We start from the raw sequence: 17,595 nt of genomic DNA on the forward strand, positions 1-17,595 counted from the left end.
GGTGGTGTGTATATGTTAACCTCACACTCCTAATTTATCCCCACCCCTCCTTCCCCTTTGATAACCATAATTTTTTATGTCTGTGAGTTTATTTCTGTTTTGTAAATAAGTTTATCTGTATCACTTGTTAAGATTTACCTCCTTCTACTGCCATTAATATAGCAGATGAAATAGGTTTAAAGTGAGAATGAAGGGTAAATAGTTCAAACTGTTCTTTTTCTGGTTAATACAAATGAGCACGGCACTAGGATTCTTGGAACTGACCACAAAACATTACAGAGGCTTTTACTAAACTAGAAACTAGAGCACATTTTCCCTGCTGCCAGATCTGTGCACAGAGCCTCTCATTTGGCAGATTGCTTTTTTTGCAACATGGTGCACTGTGTGTTGTTTTACACAGAACTTGTTTGCAGTTCAACTGGCTTTTTATTTTTATTTTTTTTCAGGCTGGCTGCAGTTGTGGAAGGGCATATTTCAGCTTCTCAAGATTATGTAGACATTTAGTCAAATGTAGGTCTTTTTTAAAAATTCATTGAAAATCTTTATTTTACTTTTAGTAGGGTATCGTTGATTTACAATGTTGAGCCAATTTCTGCTATGCAGCATAGTGATCCAGTCATACATATATACACCTTCTTTTTCTCATACTGTCTTCCATCATGTTCTGTCTCAAGAGATTGGACATAGTTCCCTGTGTGTAGCATAAGACTGCATTGCTGATTCATTCTACCTGAAATAGTTTGCGTTTACCAATTCCAAGCTTCCCGTCCTTCCCGCTTTCTCCCCCTTTCCCTTGGCAACCACAAGTCTCAAATGTAGTTCTAAAGACATATCACAAAAGGAGTTCCAGTGGGAATTGGAATATCTGGGGTTGATCCTGGCTCCTTTACCAACTAACTATGTGGTTTTTTTTTTTTTTTTTCAGCATCTAGAGAAGGAAGGGTTTGAATTATGTAGATAATGGTTCCCATCTCGTGCTTCACCACTTGCAACACACAAATCTCTGTAAGCAACTCTTGCCTGAGAGACGATTCTTTCTTGTGTCTTGAAGGTGTGTGGAAGGAGATTTTCTCTGCGGGAGAATATCTTCCAATACATTAAAGTAACCACAGATATACTATGTTAATTACTCACCATTCTTTCCGATATTCCAACAGATTTGCTCCAGAAAGCATCTGTTGCAGTTCCTCTCTGCCAGTTGTTGAAACTATGATAACCCCCAGAAGAGTATGTTTTGAGACTACACTTAATATTTTGATCTCACCTGAATTCCATTCATCAAATATCATATACTTCGAAGATTATTTTTGGGTCACATTTTTATGTCCGCTGTCCAGCATAATTTTGGGCATGCACAGGGTGTACAGTAATACCTGAAAGAAACAATTGTTGGTAATTTGTGAAGGTGTGGCCCTTTTTGATAGGTCATAATTACAATAATGTAATTTCTGTTTGGGTGCATTATGGAGAAAAGAGCGTTAAGTGTTAAGAAATTAACGTTTGTTTAGCATTTATCATGCAGCATTGTGGGGGTACTTTAAATACACATGCTAATATGATGCTTGTCGATTGCTTGCTTTTTGATTTCACTTTAATGAAGTGCAGATGATTTACAATGTCATATTAATTTAGGCTGTACAGCAAAGTGATTGAGTAATTCACATGCACAAATCCATTTCCTAGAGGTTGTCACAAAACACTGAGTAGATTTCTCTGTGCTGTGCCGCAGGTCCCCATTGACCATCCATTCCATAGACAGTAGTGTGTTCAATTGCCTGGTTTTTTTTTTTTTTTTTGGCCTTTTTAGGGCTGTACCTGCAGCATATGGAGGTTCCCAGGCTATGGGTCAAATCTGAGCTATAGCTGCTGGCCTACACCACAGCCACAGCCACACAGGATCCTTAACCCACTGAGTAAGGCCAGGGATTGAACCTGCGTCCTCATGGGTGCTAGTCAGATTCGTTTTCCGCTGAGCCACGACGGGAACTCCAATTGCCTGTTTTTTAAGATGAGAAAACTGAGGTCCAGAAAGTATATGTAACCAGCCATATTACTTGGCTATTATGTAGCAGAGACATACTTTATGTTTTTATTTTTATTTTGTATTTTTTGTCTTTTGTCTTTTTAGGGCCTGCTGCATATGGAGGTTCCCATTGATCACAGCAATGCCAGATCCAAGCCCCATCTGCGACCTACACCATAGCTCAAGGCAATGCCGGATCCTTAACCCACTGAGCGAGGCCAGGGATCAAACCTGCAACCTCATGGTTCCTAGTTGGATTCATTTCCACTGTGCTACAATGGGAACTCCAAGGGACATACTTTATTTATTTATTTATTTATTTATTTATTTATTTATTTGTCTTTTTGTCTTTTGTTGTTGTTGTTGTTGCTATTTCTTGGGCCGCTCCCGCTGCATATGGAGGTTCCCAGGCTAGGGGTCGAATCGGAGCTGTAGCCACTGGGCTACGCCAGAGCCACAGCAACGCGGGATCCGAGCCGCGTCTGCAACCTACACCACAGCTCACGGCAACGCCGGATCGTTAACCCACTGAGCAAGGGCAGGGACGGAACCTGCCACCTCATGGTTCCTAGTCGGATTCGTTAACCACTGCTCCACGACGGGAACTCGGGACATACTTTAAATTATGATTTGACTCCAAAGATTACGCTCCTTCTGTTTCCTTATGCTTTTCTATTGTAGGAAGGGTTGTCATCAGATACAAAAGCCCCAGCCTGTGCTATTACATAAGTTAAAGTCTTCATGATAATTTGGACACCTCCGGGTCCTGTCTGCCTGTGTCAGACTTTCTTTAGTTTCACTGTCACTGACCTCAGAGGTATCAGAGGCTGCAGGCCATGACAGACTCCAGCCATATGATGGCACAAAGTTTCAAAATAGAGATAAAATAAGTGCTACTTCTTTCAAACCATGGTGATAATAATGGCTTACAATGATATGATGGTTTATGGATTATAAAACACTTGTCCCTGTGTCCACACTCCTAGGAAGTAGCCAGGGTAGGTATCAGCAAGCTTACACCCCTCACCCGAGTGTATTCTGCTGGTTCGCAGCTTGGCTGAACCTGGTCTTTCTGCTTCTTGTCCAGTAATAGGCAGAATGATGAAAGATGCTCCCATTTTAGATTGGCTATGTGTATGCCCAGCTCTAAGCTAACCCAGGAGATACACAGATTTATAGCTAGGCTTAAAATAGTAACAACATTACTTCATAATGGCACACCATTTATTTTCCCTTTTGGAAAGAAAAGATATTCCTTCTTTCTTCCTTCTTGCTTTGTAAGAAAACCCAGTTGTAGGCTGCCGTCGGGAGTGGAGAATGGGGTCCTCTTATTTTGTTCAATTTTCAGACCATCACAAAGGAAGGAAAAGCTTTTTAGTCATTTGTAAATGATAATCAACAAGACTCTAGGTCAGGTAATTTGCAAGAGACCTGAGCAGTTGGGATACGTTTTCCTATTCTTAAAGCAGCTCCTCACCTGAGATCTTCTTTGTCGGTCTCCTAATGTATCCTGTCTGAAGCTGCAGGCAGCAGGGCCACTGGGAAGCACCTTTTGCTTTTCTTATCCAAAGGGGCTAAGAGACAGCTTACTTCTGAGCTGGCTCTCCCCCAAGAATCACATGCTGGTGCTTCTGTGGTTTCCAGTGGTGGTGTTCGCTTTTCTGTCCCTTTTACTTCTCTGAGTTATGCTCTATACTCAGAGCATCTCCGTTCCTCTGGAGACAGGCGATTTTGTTTTCAAGATGCGCCCTGTGGTGTTAGGATATATAGCACCTGGGGTTCGCTGCCAGCTCCACCATTTAGGGGGGGGAGAATCATTTCATAAGCCTCACTTTCTTCATCTGTGAAAAGGGACTAAGGCCTGCCTCACAGAGTTGTTGAGTGAATGACATGTAAAACTTGTATGTGAAAAATACTTTACGCACAAAATTGTCTCTACTGTCCTAATTATTAGGTCTTTTCACATTTCCGTCTCTCTCTTATTTTTTGAAACTTACCCTCCCTTTCCAACAAGGTGTTTGTTCCCCAAACTCATTTCAACTTGTTCATTCTCATTTGTTTTTGACAGGCCTGGGGCTCTTGGATGGTTAATTTTATATGTCACCTTGTTTGGGCCATGGTGCCCAGGTGTTTGGTCACATATTATACCGGATGTTTCTATAAAGGTGTTTTGGGATGAGATTACTATTTTAATCTGTGGACGTTGAGGAAAGCAGATTGCCCTTCATATGGGGGTGAGTCGCCCCTAAACACCTGAAGTTCTGAATAGAACAAAAGAGTACCTTCCCTGAGCACTAGGGAATTCCGCAGCAGAGGCCCTCAGACTTGAACTTCAGCCTTGTCTCTTTCCTGGGTCTCTAGCCTCCTGGACCACACTGCACATTTTGGACCTACCAGCCCCATAATCACGTGAGCTGATTCCTCAGAAAAGATCTCTCTCTCTCTACCTATACACACAAGGTATTGGTTCTGTTTCTCTAGAGAATCCTTACTAATAGGATGTGGTTTTGTGACAGCGTCCTTCTGAGGTTGCCACTGAAATGAGGAGTAATGGCCCCTGGTCAGAGCCTTTTTGCTGGGCTGGGAAGCTGGTCCTTGCTGTCAACATAGGCCAGCATGGAAACTAGACCAGTATAGTACAGATCTCTCCTGCAGGAAGCTCTGGGGGCTCACTCCTTTTCCATGAACTTCCTTCCCCAGCCATCAGAGGCAAGGCTCAAATCTATTGAAGGTGTATTCTTCCTCTGGGTATAGGGAGAGTTTTGGACTTTGTGTTCATTGGCCTTGCTTATACATCCATCACACTAAGTCACTCCCCTCCTCAGACACCCCCAGGAGCTCCCTATTCCCACCACATCCAGGGCAAATGCCCTTGCCTGGCTCCAAGCACATCCTATCCATCTTCTTCCTGTCCCTTGAACATGACATGCTCATTCCTGTCTCCACGTTTTTTACTCAATCTCATTCTCTTTTTACATGGTTTCCTGCGATCCACTTAGGGATGTACCATCTTCAAGACTCCTCAAGTCCCACCTCCTTCAGCAAGCCCTCCCTGATGGCTCCTGTCTCATGCTGGCTCCTCTACTCTGAACTTCAACACCCCTGACAAGTCTGCACCACAGGGTTCAGCAATGCCGGCGTGTGGTCTTTGGTAAAAAGTTTCTAACTCAATTGAGGGATTTCAAACTCAATCCTGTGAGACATGGTTAATTGAGCAACTACGATTTACTCTATTGATTCCCTGAGATAAATGTGTAAGGCATAGCTTGCATTCTTAAATGGCCCATATCTAATGGGACAGAGAGACCAGAACCCAGAAAATTAGGATGTAGTGTTATATGTGTGTTACAACAGAGATGTTGTCCGAAGGCTTACGGGGAGGGGGAAAGTGAATGTGGGAAGGTGGCTGTGGAGGAGGGATCTATTTTTGAACACCTATCATGTTCCCAACTGTGTGCTAGGGATCTCTATGCATCATCCTATTTAGGAGTGAAAAAGCCCTGCAAAGAAGATGTGGAACAAGGTCCCAGCCTCCCCAGTGAGGTTAAGAAAGAAGTGACTTGCCAACATCAGAGAATTTGGTGGAGTTCATGGGTCTGCTGGCCCCAAAGTCCACGCACTTTTCCATTATCCTGTCTACTAGGAGGGTTGCTTGGTAACGGCTAGCAAGTCCTGTTCTGCCACGGACCTCTCAGATGTTTGCCTTCTTTTAGTAATGTTTAGGCTATTGGCACCGTTTCTTTTTTCTTTATATATATATAAATATATATATATATTTTAACTGCCACACTTGTAGCATATGGAAGTTCACAGGCCAGGGATAGAAATGGAGCCACAGCTGTAGCCAACACCACAGTTGCAGCAACACTGGATCCTTAATCCACTGCACCGGGCTGGGGATTGAACCTGTACCTCAGCTGTGACCTGAGGTGACACAGAGACAATACTGGATCCTTAATCTACTGAGCCACAGTAGGAGCTCCTGCACCCTTTCTTCATGAGAACTTTCATTCTTCAATAGAACTTCCATTTTGCTGGAAATTACCAAAGCAAGACAACAAATAATAAAAGTAAGCATAAACGAACCCAAAAGCTCTTCCTTCTGTAATATGAAGAAGTCTCATTAATTTGCCGTTAAAACCTGAGTTTGAAGGAACACATTTTAACTTCTAAATTAATTTGTTTGTTTAGTAGCCAGGCAATCATCAAAAATCCAACATCTGTTAAGATAGCCCATCAAATTTAGTTCTGAAGCAATTTTTTTTTTCCTGAGGTAGTTATAAAAATCTCTATTATTCAGCTGGATTTGTTTTTCTTAAACAATAGGCTTAAATATGTTTTTGAAGGGGGGAAGGGAAAAGGAACAGAGGAAAGAAAGAAGGACAGAAGGAAGGAAAGAAGAAGAGAAAGGGGATTGGGCTGAGATGCTGGACCCACTGCAAGGCATTCTGGAAGTGAAAGTCTGCCAGTAGCTCTGGGTCTGCTGATAGAAAAGAACACACTCTCTCTCCCTGGACATGTATAAGATTCTCTGTTCACCCTTTCAGGTCAGAGACTGCCTCTCATTATAGGGCTGTTTAGTCCACTGAGGCTGCTATAAAAAATGGCCATAGCCTGGGTGACTGAAAGAACAGACATTTATGTTTTGCAGTTCTGGAGGTGAAGCAGAGATGGATGCCTTCTTGCTCCATTCTTAATGTGGCAGAAAGAGGGAGCAGGTGGAGCAAGAGAACGCTCTGGTGCCTTCTAAGAGCACCAATCCCATCACAGGAGCTCTACATCCATGATCTCATTCAAATCCAGTTATTTTCCAAAGTCACACCTGCAAATACCATCACCTTGAGGTTTAGGGCATCACCATATGGATCTTGGCTGGACACACATATTCAGTGCACAGCCAGGGCTTCATTGCCCAGACATTGTGTCTTCTCTGATGACACTTAAAATGTCCAATGCCACGTGCACTTAATGATCCTGCTGGTGTGTTGGGGTGGGGGGCAGTGAGGTAGCTCGCACTTGACTGATGGGTCTTTCCATCTATAACCTTTCTTTCCAACCTTATCTTGCAAAACACTTCCTCCCAGTCCCTACATCACAACATTCCAGCCCCTCAATGCTGACTTTGCCTCATTTGTTCCCTGATTCTGGGTCTACCTCCTTTCATTTCTGCCCTGTTTTTCAAAACCCACATCGTCAAAACCCTTTCTGTTCTCTTCAATTGGAATCTCTCCCTCTTCTGTTATTAGCTTTTACAGGTGGAAGGAACTAAGATCCAGATCCAGAATTCTACTTCTGTCACTCACCAGCTGTGTGCTTTTGGGCCCGTTCCATAACCTCCCCCAGCTTCACCTCGGCTTCCTCTCTTATTGAACCAGGATCACAAACCCCCACTTTGCCTTTGGGACTTTGCACATGTTATTTTCTCTGCCAAGAACATGCTCTTCCTCTAACTTGCTTGGCTGACTCATCTTCAGGATTCTGCTCAGATGTCACTTCTTCCTGGAAGCCTTCTTTGATTCTCCAAGTTGGTATTAGGTGGCCTCTACTTCCCCTGTCGCCACTTCCTGGTACATTGCGATTATGTCTTCTCTCGTTTGTGTCCCTCTACCATATCACCAGAGCTGGAGTCTAGGGCAACAATCAGTAAATATTGTAAAAGACACTTTACTAATTATGTGAGTAAAGCACAAGGTACATAGTAAATAGTGCTCAGTAAGTTATAGTTCTCTCTCCTCCGCCTCTGTACCTGACTGTGCCTTGCACTCTATTAGTATTAGTATTGCTTCTGTCTCTCCACTTGACTTTATACATTTTAAGACTTGGATTCACTTGGTTCTCTACCTCTAAGGGCCTGGATCCATGACTTAATTATCTTTGTATTCCTGATAGGGTCTAACATTCAGCATAAAATAGGTATTGGACCAAGGCCAAGGTCAACCATGCTACACAGCAGTCTGATATCCTTTTTTTTTTTTTTGGTCTTTTTAGGGCCGCACCCACAGCATATGGAGTGGCCTATGCCAGAGCCACAGCAATGTCAGATCCAAGCTGCATCTGCAACCTACACCACAGCTCATGGTAACACCAGATCCTTAACCCACTGAGCAAGGCAAGGAATCAAACCTGCATCTTCATGGATACTAGTCAGATTCACATACACTGAGCCACAATGGGAACTCCCTAAAATTCTTTATATTCAGGCCTTCCTATTAGGAATGCACTTTGCCTGCCTACACTGATATCATACTTGAGAGTCCAATTTACTTAAAAAAAAGTTTCTTTTTCATAAGAGGAGCTCAGTAAGTGTCGATGGAATGAATGGAGGATGAACACATCAATTCTTCTTTTTTTTTTTTTTGTTGGGCTGTACCCTCAGCATGTGGAAGTTGCCAGGCTAAGGGTCAAATCAGAACTGTAGCTGCTGGCCTGTGCCACAACCGCAGCAATGCCAGATGCAAGCCTTGTCTGTGACCTACACAACAGCTCACAGCAATGCCAGATCCTTAACCAACTAACCAAGGCCGGGGGTGTACCCGAGTCCTCATGGATACTAGTCAGTTTTGTTACTGCCGAGCTACAAAGGGAACTCCAATACATCGATTCTTGTTTGTGCTTGTGCTGAATTGAATGGGGAGCTTGAGCTCACCATTCTTCTTTTTGTTTTTTTGGCCTTGCCTGTGGCATGAAGAAATTCCCAGGCCAGGAATTGAAGCCAAGCCAAAGCAATGACAATGCTGGATCCTTAACCCACTGAGCCACCAGGGAACTCCCTATCCATTCTTCATCTTTTATCTCATTATGCCTTACACATGACGTTGGTGTTTGAGAAATCTTCCTGAATTGAGCTAGGGAATAAGCCTGGTGATTCTGCTTTTGCCTGGCTTTTTGGAATCTTCTTAGAGAACTGCCCAAAATGTTACTCTGCCTCTCATAATGGCAGACTGCATCTGGGCAAATGAAGGGAAAGGAGCAAAGAGACGAGGCATGGGGGAATTTTTAAGAGAAAGAAGATCATGTTGGAAGCCAGGTGTGGAAACCCACTCACTCTCATTCTCTCTCTCTCTCTTTTTTATTTTTATTTTTTTAAAATTTTTTGCCTTCTTAGGGCTGCACCCATGGCATACAGAGGTTCCCAGGCTAGGGGTCGAATCTGAGCTGTAGCCACCAGCTCTCAGCAAAGCTGGATCCTTAACCCACTGAGCGAGGCCAGGGATAGAATCCACGTCCTCATGGATGCTACTTGGGTTCATTAACCACTGAACCATGACGGGAACTCCCTCTCTTTTTTTCAAGGTCCTTCAAGAAATAACAAGTAAGAGGCTGCAGTTTCTGCAACCAGAGATGATGGGGCTGAAACGTCAGCAGGACAGACCAGGATGGAAGATCAGTCACGGAGCGGTAGGCTTTCCCCCTCTGTCTTCAGCCCTGCCAGGTAGACCTTGGCTTGCCCTGGAGTTCCCTGGCTGTGGGCTTCTCCCTTCTCCTCTTGGCCCAGCGGAACTGCCGGGACTGCTGAGAGACAAGCTTGAGCAGGACAGACAGGCAAGGCAGATGCAGGGGGCAGGCGCTGCAGCAGTGGTGCCAGGGGCGCTCATGTATGTCACACTTAGATTTACAAGTATACTGAGGCTTCATCTGTTGACTGCCAGCCCACCATCCATCAACCCTGTTCCACCAGAGGCAGAGCCCAGGTCCTGTTGGGCCTCCAGAACACTGCTTTGTTCTCTTCTCCTGCCTTGTGGGGCTGGTAAACAAAGGGGATGGGGCTACAGATGGAAGTTGTTTGCTGCATGTGTGTGTCTGGAGGCAGGCAAGGCTGTGGCTGGAGTCCCTGCCAGGAAACACACCAGCTGGTGATGTTTTTACGTCTGCTGTTCCCAGCTCCAACTCCAACCCGGAGCTAGTAGGAGTACTGATATGCTAAGCCTGACTTCCTTCTCCTTCCAGCTTCCATTTTGGATTTACACACTCTTGGCCGGAGGGCAGCCCAGCTGTAGGCCCTCCTTCCCAGTCCTCTTGGCAGCGAGGCTGTGATGATTGGCCCTCTGGGATGCTGGCAGGAGGTGGATGACTTCCTGCACCTGCTCTGGCTCGCTTTAGGGATTTTTCCCCTCTTACCCATTAGGTTGAGACAATTTGGTGCAAATGGGCTGTTTCTAGCTCGTTGCAGGGAGAGTTGGACTGCATTTTCTCTTCAGAAGGGAAGCCTTATGGATACTGTTTGTGCTGTATCTTGCGAGGAGGCACCCTTGGTCTTGTCACACTGGATTCCTCAAAGCTAGAGGCTTTACAAAGTCTTTGGAATACATGATTCTTTTTTTTTTTTTTGTCTTTTCAGGGCTGCACCTGCGGCATATGGAGGTTCCCAGGCTATGGGTTGAATCGGAGCTACAGCTGCTGGCCTATGCCAGACCCACAGTAACGCGGGATCCGAGCTGTGTCTGTGACCTACACCACAGCTCACGGCAACGCCAGATCCTTAACCCACTGAGCAAGGCCAGGGATTGAACCCGAAACCTTGTGGTTCCTAGTCGGATTCGTTCCCACTGCTCCACAGTAGGAGCTCCAGAGTACATGATTCTGAATTCATAGATTTCCTAGACGAGTGACTTTGAGATGTTACTTATTTAACCTCCCTAACTCTTAGTGTCCTCATTTAGTAAATGAAGAATGAATGAATAAATGTCTATCATCTATATATTGAGAATGTTAATTCCAATTTCCTTATGGTCTTCTACCCTATGAGTGGGGCTGAATTGTGGAAAAGTCTCACAGGCTTCTAAATTCTATCTCATAAGGAGATGTTTGTAACTTGGGTTTGCTAGTGTTCCTCTCTCCAAGGTCATCTGTGTATGTGAAATGTGTGTGTGAATAGTTGCATGTTTGTTTGTGTGCTGGTCCTTAATACTCAGTCTTGAGAGGTGTGTGGCATCGTGATGGTACTCTGAGGTCCAAATGCCCAGGTTGGATCTTGGCTTTGCTACTCACTTCTGATTTCACCTTGGACAGGGGTCTAACCTTTCTGTACGTCAGTTTTCTCTTTTATAAGATAATGGTAATAACGGCGATGCCTATCTCTTGATGTTGTTGTGAGATTCAGCAGGTTTTTTTGTTTGTTTGTTTGTCTTTTTGCCTTTTTAGGGCCACTCCCGTGGCACATGGAGGTTCCCAGGCTAGGGGTCGAATCGGAGCTACAGCTGCTGGCCTATGCCAGGGCCAACGCAGGATCTGAGCCATGTCTGCGACCTACACCACAGCTCGCAGCAGCACTGGATCCTTAACCCACCGAGCAAGGCTAGGGATTGAACCTGCAACCTCATGGTTCCTAGTCGCATTTGTTAACCACTGAGCCACGATGGGAACTCTCGAGATTCAGTACTTTTCTGTAGTGATTACTTAGAACAATGCTTACCACGTGGAGTGTTCTCTAAGTTTTGGAAACATCACAAGGAGTGATGGCTGCAATATATTGAAATACATTAAATATATTAGAAATCTGTGAGCTCATAATGATGCTTATTTATTTATTTTTTCCTTTTTTTTGGTTAAAGTGTAGTTGATTTACACTGTTGTGCCAATTTCTGTTGTATAGTATAGGGACCCAGTCATACCTGTGTGTGTGTGTGTGTGTGTGTGTGTATACACACACACACATTCTTTTTCTTGTACTATCCCAAGAGATTGGATAGAGTTCCCTCTGCTGAGCAGCAGGACCTCATTGCTTATCCATTCTAAATGTAACAGTTCGCATCTACCAACCCCAAACTCCCAGTCCATCCCACTCCCTTTCTCTCTCCCTTGGCAACCACAGGTCTCTTTTCTGTGTCTTTGAGTATATTTCAGCTTTGTAGATAGGCTTGTTTTTGCCCTGGACCTCTCAGACGCTTGCCTCCTTTTAGTAACGTTTAGGCTATTTGCACCTTTTCTTAGTGATTACTTAGAACAATGCTTAACACCTGGAATGCTCTGTAAGTTTGGTGTAATTGTGGCAGGGGGTCAAGAGATGTGATTTCACAGTGTCTTACTCTTAAGGAGCTGTCCGCTGTTGTATAAACATCTTTGCCTTTGGCATAGGACCTTGCAATTTTGTCTTCAGGGAATATTCTCTTTTTTTTTTTTTTTTTTAAGGTTTATTTATTTATTTATTTATTTATTTTGTCTTTTTGCCTTTTTCTTGGGCCGCTCCTGCGGCATATGGAGGTTCCCAGGCTAGGGGTTGAATCGCAGCTATAGCCACTGGCCTACACCAGAGCCACAGCAGCACAGGATCCGAGCCGCGTCTGCAACCTACACCACAGCTCACGGCAACGCTGGATCGTTAACCCACTGAGCAAGGGCAGGAAACGAACCTGCAACCTCATGGTTCCCAGTCAGATTTGTTAACCACTGCGCCACCACGGGAACTCCCTTCAGGGAATATTCTCTATAAGGGCTCCCTCACTCCTTAATGCTCTTTCTTTCCTCCATCTTTCTTTGTCCTCTTCTAAGCAGCTCAACTTTAAGTGTGTCCCCTGCTGGGATTCCAGTGCCCTCCCTCTGTCATGAGAATGGAGACCCTGTTCAGGTCCCTTCTTTGTCATATAAAGATTTAGACACACACGCACATACACATTATAATTCCAATGTCATTAGGAATTAAAAGTCTCCTCACTAAGAGAGAAAAGATACAAGGAAAATGTATCCTGATATATTTTCTCTAAGGTCACTTGTTGTACAGCAGAACTTGGTAGAACCTTGTAAATCAACTGTAATGAAAACAAAGTTTTAAAAAATAAAAAATAAAAAAAAACTTAGATGTGAGCACTGAAAAAGCCTAGAAAGAATGATCAGCCTGGTAGCAGTGAGGACCCTTGACATGGGCTTGTGATCTCCCAACATTTCTTGCCAAAGGATGGGGATTCCTTGGAGAAATGGATGATTACAGGTTTAGGACAGCAAATGCATCAGATGAATCTGGAGCATCTTGTCTTGCCAGGAAGCAAGGACACTATCAAAGGCCCTTAGGGCCATGTTAAAATAGTTTTCGAGAAATGTGAAGTCACTCCTAAGTTGTTTGAATGGCTAAAGATGGAAAGTTTAAACATCACAAGGAGTAATAACTACAATATATGAGCTAAATTAACATACTTAAATACATAAAATGTTAGAAATCTGCGAGCTCATAGTGATATTTAATTTCTTTTATTTATTTATTTTCAATATAAAATAAATATATAGTTGATTTACGGTGTTGTGTCAATTTCTGTTGCATAGTATAATGACCAAGTCATATATATACACACATTCTTTTTCTTGTACTGTCTTATATCATGTTCTATCCCAAGAGATTGGATATAGTTCCCTGTGCTGTACAGTAGGGCATGATTGCTTATCCATTCTATTTTGTGTGTGTGTGTCTTTTTGTCTTTTCTTGAGCTGCTCCCGTGGCATATTGGAAGTTCCCAGGCTAGGGGTCTAATTGGAACTGTAGCCACCAGCCTACCCCAGAGCCACAGCAACACGGGATCCAAGCTGCGTCTGTGAACCACACCACAGCTCACGGCAACGCCGGATCCTCAACCCACTGAGCAAGGCCGGGGATTGAACCCGCAACCTCATGGTTCCTAGTCAGATTTGTTAACCACTGCGCCACAATAGGAACTCCCTGCTTATCCATTCTAAATGTAATAATTTGCATCTACCAACCCCAAACTCCCAGTCCATCCAGCTCCCTCTCCTCTGCCCCTTGGCAACCACAGGTCTGTTCTCCATGTCTATGAGTCTGTTTCTGCTTTGTAGATAGGCTCGTTTATGCCATATTTTAGATGCCACATGTAAGTGATATCATATGGTATTTTGTCTTTTTCTGACTTAACTTCATGTCGTATGAGAATCTCTAGTTGTATCCATGTTGCTGCAAATACCCTTCTTTTTTATGGCTGAGTAGTATTCTACTGTATTTATGTACCGCATCTTCTTAATTCATCATAATGATATTTTAAACAAAGAAAAAACAGCCACTAGTTACTTTTGCAGGATTCTAAGGACCCAAGTAATTATTGAGAAAATTGGTAAATAAAGGAAAATATTTAGAATTAATTCTGTATTTCCTTTACCTTAATGTAACTAAATAGTTGGTGTGGAAGAGATTATTCTTTATAAAAGTTAATAATATTCTTGTTAATAATTTAGGAAGGAAGATTATAATTAGAACATCACTATTTTGCAACCTCTAATCATATAATAAATACAGACAATGATTATTAATGGCTGCTAAAGACATTAGGTGATATGCTAGTGGGAAACATAGAAGATGGATCAGGAAGATGACATTGAAACACACTGATCAATATTAGCATCACATGAGCAGAGGTACGCAGATGGCAGACACCTTCTGATGGAGCCTCAAAATGCCATAAAAAGTGACAAAAATTGAACCTGAATGTGATTTAAAAAAAAACAAACTTTAAACCTAACTAATAGTTTTCAGGAAAATCAGGGGATAGAGAAACGAAGTAAACACCACCACAGGCATGCACTTGGCAAATTCTAGACTATGAGACACTCTATTGGCATAATTATACATTAATTCCACATATAAATTATAAGGAAAACCAAAGGAGATAGACAGAGCCTGTAGATAAGAAGAAATTAAAAGAAACATTAACTCATGTAATAAGGAAATGGAGGAACTGTGAGCCAACTGGATATTTGATGCTACTATGGCATCAGTGTTAATTTTTCAGACATGATAATGGGATTGCAAATATGCCTTGAAAAAGAGGTCTTGTTTTTTATTTGAGAGATCTATACTAAAATATTTATAGATGAAATAACACAATATCTGAAAAATGCTTTGAAATAATCAGGTGTTAAAGAGTGGGGAATATATACATGAAATAAGGTTTACCATGAATTGAAAATTGTTGAAAGCTAGAAATAGGTAGATGAAGTTTCATTATTTTCTTCTCTCTACTCTTGTATACTTTGGTAATTTTTAAAAAATTTTTTTTATTTTAAGGCCGCACCCACGGCATATGGAGGTTCCCAGGCTAGGGGTCAAATGAGAGATGAGAGCTATAGCCGCCGGCCTACACCACAGCCACAGCAATGCCAGGTCCAAGCTGCGATCTGCAACCTACACCACAGCTCACGGCAATGCTGGATCCTTAATCCACTGAGTGAGGCCGGGGATGGAAATTGCATCCTCATGGATCCTAGTCAGGTTTGTTTCCACTGCACTGCAATGGGAACTTCTGTTTGTAATTTTTTTCTTAAAAAATATTTTAAAACCAGACAACAAGCAGTGGTGGCTACACTCTCTCTCTATGGAAGTTTTCCACAGTCTGCTTCCCAAGCTCCTCAAATCCTTTGACTCTTTCTTCCCAATCTTGGCTCCACTTGCTGGTCATGTCCTCTCCATTCATGCCCTACGGGTTGATGACTTAGTTGGACTTAATTTCCTTTTTGTCACTGAAAGCTGTCTCTGTCTTTTTTGGGAAGCCAGACTCCACCCTCATCCCAGGTCTTTCCCTGCCTCAAAATACATTCACACACATAGATCACAAGCCAGATGTCCACTCAACTGTGTCTAGAAATGATTCATCCCCTTTCCTTCCTTCCATGTGGCCAGTGAAATGGAGCTGTGCAGGTATGACATGCTTGGGTAGGCAAGTAAGACTTTTAAGAACAGTGATGAGCATGAGGTGCTAGAAACGAAACATGCGGGGGAATAAACTGAGTCTCCACCTTGCCCCATCCCCAACTCTCTGTCCCCTCTTCTATCAAAAGAGAAATATGGGGGTTGGGAAAGAGGTATTCTGGAATGATGTCATCTTTTCTAGAAGGGTTGACCAGAACCATTTTCAGCGGATAAAGAGGGCTTAACAAAGAAAGCCAACCCAGTGAAAAGGTGAATGAATCCTTTGTCTGCTAGGGTGACCAGCTGTTCCAGTTTGCTCAAGACTTGAGGGGTCACCCAGGACACTGAATTTCTAGTTAAAACTGGAAAATATCAGACAAATCAAGGCACATTGGTAACCTGACAGTAAGATCAAGTTTACAGTTCTTAAAAGAAGTACAGGCCAAGTCATGTGGATGATTTTTTTTTTTAATCGTTGGAGATGTCTTGATTTTCTTTGGGAGAGAATTAATAATTGCTATAATACCATATGTTTGCCAGAACCAGAGATGGTGGGAAGATTGGCCTTGGTTCCGAATACCTACTGTCTTTCTGCAACTCATGAGAACACCTGTCATGATTTTCTACTTTAAAGCTAGTAGAAACCCAGGCAAAGAAAATCTCCAATAACTTGGCTTAGGTCTAATGGTGTCAAAACAACAATATCAATATCACCAGTAACAGTATAATTATTGAAAAGAGTTTAATATTTCTTTATAGTTGTTTTTGTTTTTAGATGGGTATACCGTCAAATTACTATATTCTAAAAGTCAGTTAAATTTTTTGAGTGGTTAAGCCACTAATTCCAAACACAATTAGCTTTACCTGCTTTTTACTTTTTAGTATTTCTCATTTTTTAAATTTAGAAACTTTTAGTTATGCTAACAATGGTTGGGAAAACTTTTAGGTTGGCCAGAAGGGAACTTTGACTTCTTTTCCCTTACATCTGAACGCTCCACCATTTAGTGGGAATCAGAAATTGGTGCACCTACTATGGAAAAGAGTATGGAGGTACCTCAAAAAATTGAAAAAAGAACTAGTACATGATCCAGAAATTCCACTTCCGGAGGTATTTATATATCTGTATCTATATCTTAGGATCTATATATCTAGATGTATATATTTCAATTCTCCAAAAGAATGGAAGTCAGAATCTTTAAGAGATAACTACACTGCATGTTCATTGCAGCATTATTTGCAGTAGCCAAGATACGGAAACACCACTATCAATGGATAAATGGATAAAGAAAATGTGGTATATACGTACAATATAACATTATTAGCCTTCGAAAAGACAGAAATCCTGCCATTTGTGACAACGTGGATGAAACTTCAGGGTATAGTGAGCAGTGAAATGTCCAAAAGAGAAATATTGTCTGATTCCACTTCAATGAAGTTGATAAAATAGTCAAAGTACATGGAGAACAGTCAGTGGTTTCCAAGGGGGAGAGGGAGGGAGTGGGATGGACTTGGAGTTAGGGGTTAGTAGTTGCAAACTAGAATGGATGGTCAATGAGACCCTACAGTATAGCACAGGGAACTGTGTCCAGTCTCTTGGGATAGACCATGCTAGGGGCTGATATGAGAAAAAGAATGTATGTATAAATGTAGGACGGGGTCACTTTGCTGTACAGCAGAAATTGACACAACACTGTAATCAACTATACTTTAATAGAAAATACAAAAAAATGTACAATAAAATAGTCAAGATAATAGAAGCAAAGAACAGAATAGTGGTTAGTAGGGACTAGGGCGAGAGGGAAATGAAGAGTTGCTAACTAACAGGGGTAACTATTTAGTTATGCTGGATGAATAAGCGTACAATATTGTATTTATAGATAATAATACCATATTGTACACTTAAAGTTTATTAAGAGGGCAGATCTCATGGTAAATATTCTCATCACAAAAA

The 17,595-nt window shown here is 42.4% G+C and overlaps 1 long non-coding RNA gene across 1 annotated transcript in view; it reads left to right on the forward strand.

The window, feature by feature from the left end:
* Positions 1-9,603, forward strand: part of LOC125138256 (uncharacterized) — a 105,511-nt gene extending 95,908 nt beyond the window's left edge. Inside the window, exon 5 of the long non-coding RNA XR_007137612.1 lies at positions 9,317-9,603. This is a non-coding gene — a long non-coding RNA (uncharacterized LOC125138256). The remainder of the gene's footprint in view (positions 1-9,316) is intronic.
* The last annotated feature ends 7,992 nt before the right edge of the window (positions 9,604-17,595 follow it).

This window comes from Phacochoerus africanus, chromosome 10 (assembly GCF_016906955.1).
Source record: "Phacochoerus africanus isolate WHEZ1 chromosome 10, ROS_Pafr_v1, whole genome shotgun sequence".
Taxonomy (NCBI): Eukaryota; Metazoa; Chordata; class Mammalia; order Artiodactyla; family Suidae; genus Phacochoerus; species Phacochoerus africanus.